This window comes from Cryptomeria japonica, chromosome 6 (assembly GCF_030272615.1).
Source record: "Cryptomeria japonica chromosome 6, Sugi_1.0, whole genome shotgun sequence".
Classification (NCBI taxonomy): Eukaryota; Viridiplantae; Streptophyta; class Pinopsida; order Cupressales; family Cupressaceae; genus Cryptomeria; species Cryptomeria japonica.
In genome coordinates this window covers 92,307,085-92,317,447 of record NC_081410.1, presented here as the reverse complement: position 1 = coordinate 92,317,447, position 10,363 = coordinate 92,307,085, and the positions used below count along the sequence as shown (strand labels likewise).

The following is a 10,363-nucleotide window of genomic DNA, read 5'->3' as shown; positions in this document are numbered from 1 at the left end:
ACCATTCAGAAATGCACATTGTACATCCATCTGATATACTTTATAGTTCTTATGAGCTGGAAATGCAAAAAATAATCTAACTACCTCAATTCTAGCTACCACTGCAAAGGTTTCACTATAATCAATTCTCTCTTTTTGTGAATATCGTTTACACACTAATCTTGCTTTGTTCTTGATTGCCTTACCATCTTCATTGAGTTTATTTATGAATACCCATTTAGTTCCAATTATATTTTTGTCTTTAGGCTAGGGAACTAATGTCCATGTATTGTTCTTTTCACTTTGTTCTAATTCATCTTACATTGCTTTAATCTAATGTTCATGTATTGACATGCTTCAACAACAGATGCTAGTTCAATTTGAGAAATTAAGCATACCTCTTCATTTGCCAATCTTCCTCTTGTCATAACACCTTGATACTTATTTCCAATTATCTGATTTTCTGAGTGACTCAGTCTTACATACTTGGGTTTATTCACATGGTGCTATTCTTTAGTCACTGTGGAATTCTCTGATAATTTTGATGTGACTGGATCCATATTCTATACCGGTGCACTCTGTATAGGTTCATTAATTATCATCTCAACTGCTGGTTCAGAATCTATAGACCTTGAATTTCCTCTAAAGTGTTCATCTATCTTCACATTACCACTTTCAATGATCTTCTGCAATCTTTTATTAAAACATCTATATGCCTTGTTCTTAGATGAATAACCAAGAAATATTCCTTTATCACTTTTAGGATCAAATTTACCAACATACTCATCTCTTCTAATATAACATTTGCTTCCAAATATTCTGAAGTATTTAAGAGTAGGAGTATTACCAAACTATAGTTCATAAGGGGTCTTACCAGTTTCACCTTTGATGTGAACTCTATTGAAAGTGTAAACCATTGTATTCATTGTAAATCTATGGCCTCGATTATATGAACATTCACCAAAGAGACAAAAGTAGAACAACTAGCCATTGACATATTCTCTTTTGTGGTTCGACTTTTGTTGCACAGACTGTACATGACAAAACATCACATTCAATTTTGCTGGAATAAAGTATTATAGAGATGATAAAAAATATAATAATAAATAGTACACCTCAATACTACCCCCTCGTTGTCCTTGTTCATGACCATCAACACCTCGCCCTTCGCTGTCCTCGGTCATAGCCTCGTAATCGCTACATATGTCTTCTTTTTCACTATCACCGCGATCCTCAACCACATTCTTGGACTCCTCTACATTCCCAATGGCTTCCCCACCAAAAAATATGTTATCATGTTTTTGTTGAATAAAAAAGCAGACATCAGGAGTGCTTTTAACTCCATAAAGTAGTCTATTTTTCCACTTATGAAGCACTATTTCCAGTAATCACAACACAAACATGTGGAAATAAACTGTAATACAAACAAGATACATGATTGCCGATATGGTTGTGTAGTCAGTTTGAAGACCACATGTCGATGGCTTCAAAATTGAATGACCAACTGGTGCCTACTTTAGATTCGAAGCCCCAGCTCCTTCCCGAGTATACAAATTTGACCTCCCAATCACAAGACTTAAAAAGGATGACAAAATCAAGAAAAAGTGCATGTTGTCTCATCGAATGAATCTGTTGCACTTAGATGCAAGAAGGTGTCATATGGTATTATGATTCTCATTTATGTAATTATCCTATTGGTTGCTTTACTTCTTTCAATTCTGTGTGTACCGATATACCGGTTGGTGTATGCATGTTTTAATAAGGCTAAAATTGATCATTCCGGTATAACACTGATTCACCCCCCCCCCTCTCAGTGTTATTGGATTCCAACAATTCACACATGTGCAAGGTCAATCCTATTTATTTCAAATGAGCATTTATAAATATCAAAGCTATTGCCACCTAGGTACATGCTATGTAGTGCAAAACAATATCTTCGAAATCGTTAAAGAAAATTTGTATACATTGTCTAGCATGGAGATAATTACTTTTATTATTATTTATTATTTGGTTTTATATTTTAATTCATTTACAATAATTGAAACAATATATAAACAAATTATAGAAAAGCATTAAAATGGTGAATGTTAGTGGAAGCATTTAATACATTGCATTAGATTTCTTTATGCTTATCATAGTTTCAAATACTTAGTGAGGCTATAGATGACACATTTAACATGCTATTTTAGAACAAAAAATATTACTTGGGGAATATTATAGGTAGAAAGGATATAGTTAATATTGTACTACATTCGTAGTAACTTGGTTTGCACACCATTATATAGAAAGAAATGGTCATGTATCTTTATAAGTTATAGATAAGTTCATTTTAGAGTAAGGAATTGTTCAAGTTGGTAGAGATTTTCTTTGAATTAATTTTAGATGTCATAATAATCAAGATCTAAATATAGGGAGTATCATTAGTCATTATTTGGGACAAAAATGTCCTATCAATAGAGTGCAGATTAGACGAAAAAATATTTATGTATACATTTATTTCCTAATTCTAAAAATAAGGGCATTGTGCGTATGATGTCAACATTGCACATTAACTATGTTAACATGAATTTCACAATCCTTAATAGTGTTACATCAACATTGCACCAATAATTACAAATGACTAAGTGTATTGCATGATTTCTTGTCATGTCTTCAAACCTTTTTTCAAAATTGTTAAATCACTTCTTCATGGTTTGACCAAAGGAGAGGATCTTGCCCCACCAAAATCCCCTAAGGTATTTATTAGCATTTCTTGTTTTGTAAATTAAGATTTCAAAAAAGTGCAATGAAGAAGTTTAGGGCAACCAATGCTATATAAATTGAATGCAAAAACATAGATCAGATTGGTGCATGTAGTATGATTCTATAGGTTTAAAAAAGGGATATATATAGTTCTAAAAATATATTATATCCTAATAGAAATCATATGACAAGGCCTTGCCACTATTCATAATGATAAACTCAAAAATATAATGTATCACAGTATATTTGACTACTAACATAGCTAAGTCCCTTAATCCTAGAGCTAAGATATGGTGTAACCAATCTTTCTATGTGAAATTGAGATATAACTAAGATCTAGGAGGTTGCCTCTCTTGAAAGCATTTGCTATCTCATTTTGCACTATTAGACAAGAAAGTATAGCAATGAGATAACTATAAATTGAAATGACCCAAAACTTGACACCTACTCCACTCATAATTTACACATGTTTGTATCACCTTATACAAAATTATGTGTCCTTCAGCGTTTGATTACACCACAAAAAAATAAAAATATCTCACACTTAATTTATTTGGAGTTTATAGATATTTGTCTTACTTGATTGACATGCCTATACATATTTAAATAGTACAATCACTAATCAATTATCCTAAATAATTTATAGTAAAAAACTATTTTTAATTATAATTTTAAATCTAAAATACATTTTATTTACTATTTTCATTATTAAATTCAAATTCTCAATTCAGAAAAGAGCCAATTCATAATCTTTTTTTTTTTTTTTTAATATATCTAAACATCATAACTTAATTAAAAACACAAAAATATTGTAATAATTTAAAATGAAGACACAAATCATACTATTTCAAATCACTTTAATCAAAATTAATAATCTCATTTTCCACTCTTGTAAAATAGAAAAATGAAAAAACTATAAATTGAAATTACTCAAAACCTCATGCCTACTCCCCTCATAATTTATACAAATTTTTATCACCCTATACAAAATTGTGTTTCCTTGAAAACTTCAATTATACCATAAAAATAAAAAATTCTCGCACTCAAAATAACCACTAACCCATCACATTTGAAAACACTTTAATGAAAACTAATAATCACAATTTAAATTCTATTTACTCGTTAATCTAAAAAATTGTCGAACATTTGTGCGTGGAAATGAAGAGGTAGTAAGCTAACTTTTCGCAAGTCTCCTTCTGTCGTAAACTAATAATTTCCCCTACTTTTTCTTCTGCATGTGAGAACACACATTCACTGCACACTTTTTCTTCTGCGTGTGAGAACACGCATTCACTTTGTCCGCCAAAAACAAGAAACTTTATCAGCCTGGTCAACAATACAGAGAAATTAAAACTGACAAGCGACTTAAAGATGAAGATGTTTCTGTCTATTCTAAACCGACATCCCACCCATTTTCCACTCTTTTTCTACTTGACTGTTTACCAGCGTAGATTTTTGACGTGAATGAAATGAAGGATGATCTCCGTGAATTAAGCGAAACCACTTGTGTATATACTATATTCCCTCCCATTTTCAAGAATAGATGGAAATTAAAATTAACCAGACTTGAAATTCGATCAATAAATTGAAGATGGATTACCCGCGTTCACTAGCGTGCACTTTGTTCCTCCAGTCGTTTGCAAAAAACAAAGACTCTTTACCGCTTGGATAGCAAAAACAAAAGACTTTTCACCTATAAATTGACGCGACTTAAAGATTGATAGATGAAGATCCAAACCAACTTTCCCCTCTTTTTCTTTACCATCGTAGATTTCGTCCCGCAAGTGGCCGACAAAAACAAAAAGACTTTGTCCACTGCACATGCCTTCGCAGCTTTATAATCACAACACAAAACACAGACTTGGATAATCAACTTTGTATGTTTCTGAGTTGAGAAGACATGAATATGCCTTTGGCTCTGGTTGTTTCTCCCCTCCTCCTCCTACTCTTGTTGTTTCTCTCTGCACTCCCTTCTTCCCAACTGTCTTCTCCTCCTCCTTCCTATGATTCTGATCTAGAATCTCTGCTGGCTTTTAAGCACTCCCTTTCCCTCGACCCCTACGATTCCTTGCGTGATTGAGTCTCCTCGCCACTCCTTTTGCAACTGGACTGGGATTCTCTGCTCTTCTCGCCACCAGCGTGTACTTTCTTTGAATCTCACTGGTATGTCTTTACTCGGACCAATTTCTCCTTTCCTTGGCAATCTCTCTTTTCTTAGAGTACTTGCTCTCAAGAATAATAGCTTCCGAGGTCAAATTCCTCCTCAACTCGAGAGGCTATCTCGCCTTAGAATACTCAGATTGTCTTTTAATCAATTGGAAGGCTCCATTCCCACCACTCTAACATCTTGCCGCTCTCTGCAGGTCCTCATACTATCCTATAACCTTTTGAGCAACACCATCCCTTCTCAGCTTAGCCTTCTTTCACAATTAGAAATCCTTTTTTTTAGGAGGAAATCAATTGACAGGCACAATCCCACCTTTCTTAGGAAACCTATCTTCTTTAATTAAATTGGTATTGGAAAAAAATAGACTCCATGGTAGTATTCTCATTGAATTGGTTATGCTCAGAATACTTTATCTTTGGGAAAACAACCTTACAGGCACAATCCCACCTCTCCTAGGAAATCTATCCTCTCTAACTGACTTGGAGTTATCAAACAACAAACTCCATGGTACTATTCCTATTGAATTGGGTATGCTTACTCAACTCAAACAACTTTATCTTTTGGGAAACAACCTCACAGGCACAATCCCACCCTTCCTAGGAAATCTATCCTCTTTAACTAACTTGGAGTTAGCAAACAACAAACTTCATGGTAATATTCCTATTGAATTGGGTATGCTTACTCGACTCAAAAAACTTTATCTTTGGGGAAACAACCTCACAGGCACAATCCCACCCTTCCTAGGAAATTTATCCTCTTCAACTGAATTAGAGTTAGCAAGCAACAAACTTCATGGTAATATTCCTATTGAATTGGGTATGCTTACTCAACTCAAAAAACTTTATCTTTGGGGAAACAACCTCACAGGCACAATCCCACCCTTCCTAGGAAATCTATCCTCTTTAACTGACTTGGAGTTAGCAAACAACAAACTTCATGGTGATATTCATATTGAATTGAGTATGCTTACTCAACTCAAAATACCGAGTCTTTCACGAAACAACCTGTCAGGTAGAATTCCACCTTCCCTTGGAAACTTGTCCTCTTTAATTGAATTGTATTTGCATGAAAACAAACTCCATGGTTGCATTCCTACTGAATTGGGTATGCTAACTCAACTCAAAAAGCTTTATCTTAGATCCAATAGATTGACAGGATTGATTCCATGAGAAATCCTAAGCTCCCTCTCTAATTGTATTTGGGAACAAAATACTCAAAAAATGTGACTAAGTGAAAACATGCTTTCAAAGCAATTTCTAGATGGTCTTGATGATGTTCCACAAGTAAGATATCTTGTTAGATTGATCATGATGTATTGTGAGGAAAATACTTCTTAATTCAAGGAGATGTTGAATGCTGGAGCAAGTGGACCTATCTCATAGTTCAAGTTAAGAGGAAAGAAATATATAATGTTTGGCCATACTTTAAAATTGTAAAGATGGTGTGTAATATTTAGTCATTTATATGACAAATGTAATTTTTAATTAATTTATGTAGAGAAATAGAGAAAAATCCAAATAAAAGGAGCATGGATTTTTATTCTTAACAATGTCTTCATTCTTATTACAAGGATGATTAACATTTGTAATACTTTTTTAAACATTATCTCTAATATTGTGGTAGCACAACTAATAATTTCTTTGTTTATCAACCTATCTTGGACATAGCCTTAAATATTTTACGTAAAAAGAAACAAATTCATATTCACCATATCCTTAGGTCTTTAGTTTGTGAAATTTTATTATCAAAATCATTGGATATGAATTATACATTTATACTTTGGGAATATAGGGAACCTATTGAAAAAAATAATTATCATTTTTTATAAAAAGAATAATGATCATATAACATAATTTTTTTATGGTGTGTTCACCATCAATTATTACATTTTAAACTAATTATTTCTTAATAGAGATTACCTATGATTTTTTTTCAAATGTTTTTAAATATATTAATAAACCTTTGTTGTTGCAAATCACCACTTTGAATGTTTTAGTTGGTATGGTTTAGTTTACATGACAATGTATTTGATTAATGTAAATATTTGAATAAGTACCACAATAATTAAATAAAAAATTAAATTGAAGTTGCACTTAGAAATGATGTAATATAAATGGTTGATTTGAATCATATAAACTTTTGATGACCTTTCCTTGATTATGGATATTACTAAATGAGTTATTGAAGCTTCCACTAAAGTCAAATTCAAACATGTGTAATCTTGTATGGGAATTATGTATTTTAAACTTGTGTTGCATGAGTATGTCTTTATTGATCACCTAGCTCCAAATTTTACCTTTATCATAATATTTAAATTGAGATAAAATTAATGTTTAAGAATACCTTTTGGAGCTTGCTATAGGATTGAGAATTCTATTTCATTATGCTCGGTAAATCTCCTTGTTTTTCTATTTATTTTAGTTAAAAAAATTATGAAAAACAATATGCAATATGATTAATGTAAAATTTCTTATGCTAATACAAAGTGATTTAATTAGATTATCCAAAATGATATATATGACTCAAATGTTTGGAATAGATAATTTTATGAGATACATTTGATAGTTTTTGTAGGAATTATCTTTAAATATGATATCTTAAATACCAAATTTAATTTGTTTTGTATGCAAGTTAGCGGTTAATAGCTTCTTTTGGATGGGAGATATGTTGGAAAAATGGTCAGTGATCCCATTGGGATTCATGACAAGGGACTAACCACCTCCCATACGATCCATATATCTCTATAGTTTGTATCGGGTCTTGATAGATCGGTCTTTTGATGCAACAACAAAATGGGCCAACAAATGGTATCAGAGCATTGGGTCATGGGTTCAAATCCCCTCGGGTAACGTTGAGGGGGAGACAGTTGGAAAAATGGTCAGCGTTCCCATCAGGATTCATGACAAGGGACTAACCGCCTCCCATGCAATCCATATCTCTACAATTTGTATAAGGCGTTGATAGATCGATCTTTTGACACAACGGAAAACTATGCCAACAAGATAGTTAGGGGAGTGTGAAAGTGGGATTTAAATGATGTGGACATGTTTGAATGCATGATTATATCCTACCATAACCATATTTTTGAGTTGAGTAGACATGAAGATGCCTTTCGCTTTGGTTGTTTCTCCCCTCCTCCTACTCTTGTTGTTTCTCTCTGCACTCCCTTCTTCCCAAATGTCTTCTCCTCCTCCTTCCTATGATTTTGATCTAGAATCTCCATTGCCTTTTAAGAACTACCTTCCCTCGACCCCTATGATTCCTTGCATGATTGGTCTCCTCGCCACTCCATTTGCAACTAGACTGGGATCCTCTGCTCTTCTCCCATAATCAACACATGATTTCATTGAATCTATCTGGTATGTCTTTACTGGGACTAATCTCTCCTTTCCTTGGCAATCTCTCTTTTCTTAGAGTGCTTTCTCTCAAGAATAACAACTTCCAAGGTCAAATTCCTCTTCAACTGGGGAGGCTATCTCACCTTAGAATACTTATATTGTCTTTAAATCAATTGGAAGGCTCCATTCCCACTACTCTAACATCTTGTCATTCTTTGCAAGTAGTGATATTGTCCTTTAATATTTTGAGCAACACAATCCCTTCACAACTTGGTCTTTTTTCACAATTAGAAATGCTTTATTTAGGAGGAAATCAATTCATAGGCACAATCCCATCTTTCTTAGGAAACCTATCTTCTTTAATTAAATTGGGATTGGAAAAAATAGATTCCATGGTAGTATTTCTATTAAATTGAGTATGCTTACTCAACTCAAATTACTTTATCTTTGGGGAAACAATCTCACATGCACAATCCCACCTTTCCTAGGAAATCTATCCTCTTTAACTGACTTGGAGTTATCAAACAACAAACTCCATGGTACTATTCCTATTGAATTGGGTATGCTTACTCAAATCAAATAACTTTATCTTTGGGGGAACAACCTCACAGCCACAATCCCACCCTTCCTAGGAAATCTATCCTCTTTAACTGACTTGGAGTTAGCAAACAACAAACTCCATGGTAATATTCCTATTGAATTGGGTATGCTTACTCAACTCAAAAAAATTTATCTTTGGGGAAACAACCTCATTGGCACAATCCCACCCTTCCTAGGAAATCTATCCTCTTTAACTAACTTGGAGTTAGCAAACAAGAAACTTCATGGTAATATTCCCATTGAATTGGGTATGCTTACTCAAGTCAAAAAACTTTATCTTTTAGGAAATAACCTCATTGGCATGATCCCACCCTTCCTAGGAAATCTATCCTCTTTAACTGACTTGGAGTAAGCAAACAACAAACTTCATGGTAATATTCCTATTGAATTGGGTATGCTTACTCAACTAAAGAAACTTTATCTTTGGGGAAACAACCTCACAAGCACAATCCCACCCTTCCTAGGAAATCTATCCTCTTTAACTGATTTGGGTTTGGAAAAAAATTAACTACATGGTAATATTCCTATTGAATTGGGTATGCTTGCTCAACTCAGAATACTTTATCTTCGGGAAAATAATTTGATAGGCACAATCCTACCCTCCCTAGGAAACGTTTCCTCCTTAATTGATTTGGCATTACATGAAAATACACTGTGTGGTAGTATTCCTATTTAATTTGGTATGCTTACTCAACTTGGAATCCTTCATCTTTGGGGAAACAATCTCATGGGCACAATCCCACCCTCCCTAGGAAACGTAACCTCTTTAAATCTCTTGGAATTGGCAATCAATAGACTCCATGGTAGTATTCCTATTGAATTGGGTATGCTTACTCAACTCAAAATTATTTGTCTTTAGGGAAACAACTTGATAGGCAAAATCCCACCTTTCCTTGGAAACATGCCCTCTTTGATCGACTTGGAGTTATCAAGCAATAGACTTCAGGGTACTATTCCTATTGAATTGGGTATGCTTACTCAACTGAAAATACTGAGTCTTTCACAAAACAACTTATCAGGAAGAATTCTACCTTCCCTTGGAAACTTATCCTCTTTAATTGAATTGTATTTGCATGAAAATAAACTCCATGGTTGCATTCCTATTGAATTGGGTATGCTAACTCAACTCAAAAGGATTTATCTTAGATCCAATAGCTTGATAGGATTGATTCCATGAGAAATCCTAAGATCCCTCTCTAATTGTATTTGGAACAGAATAGTCAAAAAGTGTGACTAAGTGAAAACATGCTTTCAAGGAAATTTCTAGATGGTCTTGATGATGTTCCACAAGTAAGATATCTTGTCAGATTGATCATGATGTATTGTGAGGAAAATATTTCTCAATTCAAGGAGATTTTGAATGCTGGAGCAAATGGACCTATCTCATAGTTCTAATGGTATGATGAAAGAATAAGTGTCTAGTAGAATACTGAGAGGGGGGGTGAATCAGTATACTGAAAAAACTGATACAAAGTTCCCAAACTCAAATTTAATCACACAAAGTAAACATATCACAGTTAAGATCAATATTCATAAG

At 33.6% G+C, this 10,363-nt stretch overlaps 1 long non-coding RNA gene across 1 annotated transcript; it reads left to right on the top strand.

Annotated features, from left to right (window-relative positions):
• Positions 1 to 4,359: 4,359 nt before the first annotated feature.
• Positions 4,360 to 6,437, top strand: LOC131039684 (uncharacterized). The gene is made up of 2 exons (XR_009104708.2): positions 4,360 to 4,884; positions 5,085 to 6,437. It is a non-coding gene; the product is annotated as an uncharacterized LOC131039684 (long non-coding RNA).
• The last annotated feature ends 3,926 nt before the right edge of the window (positions 6,438 to 10,363 follow it).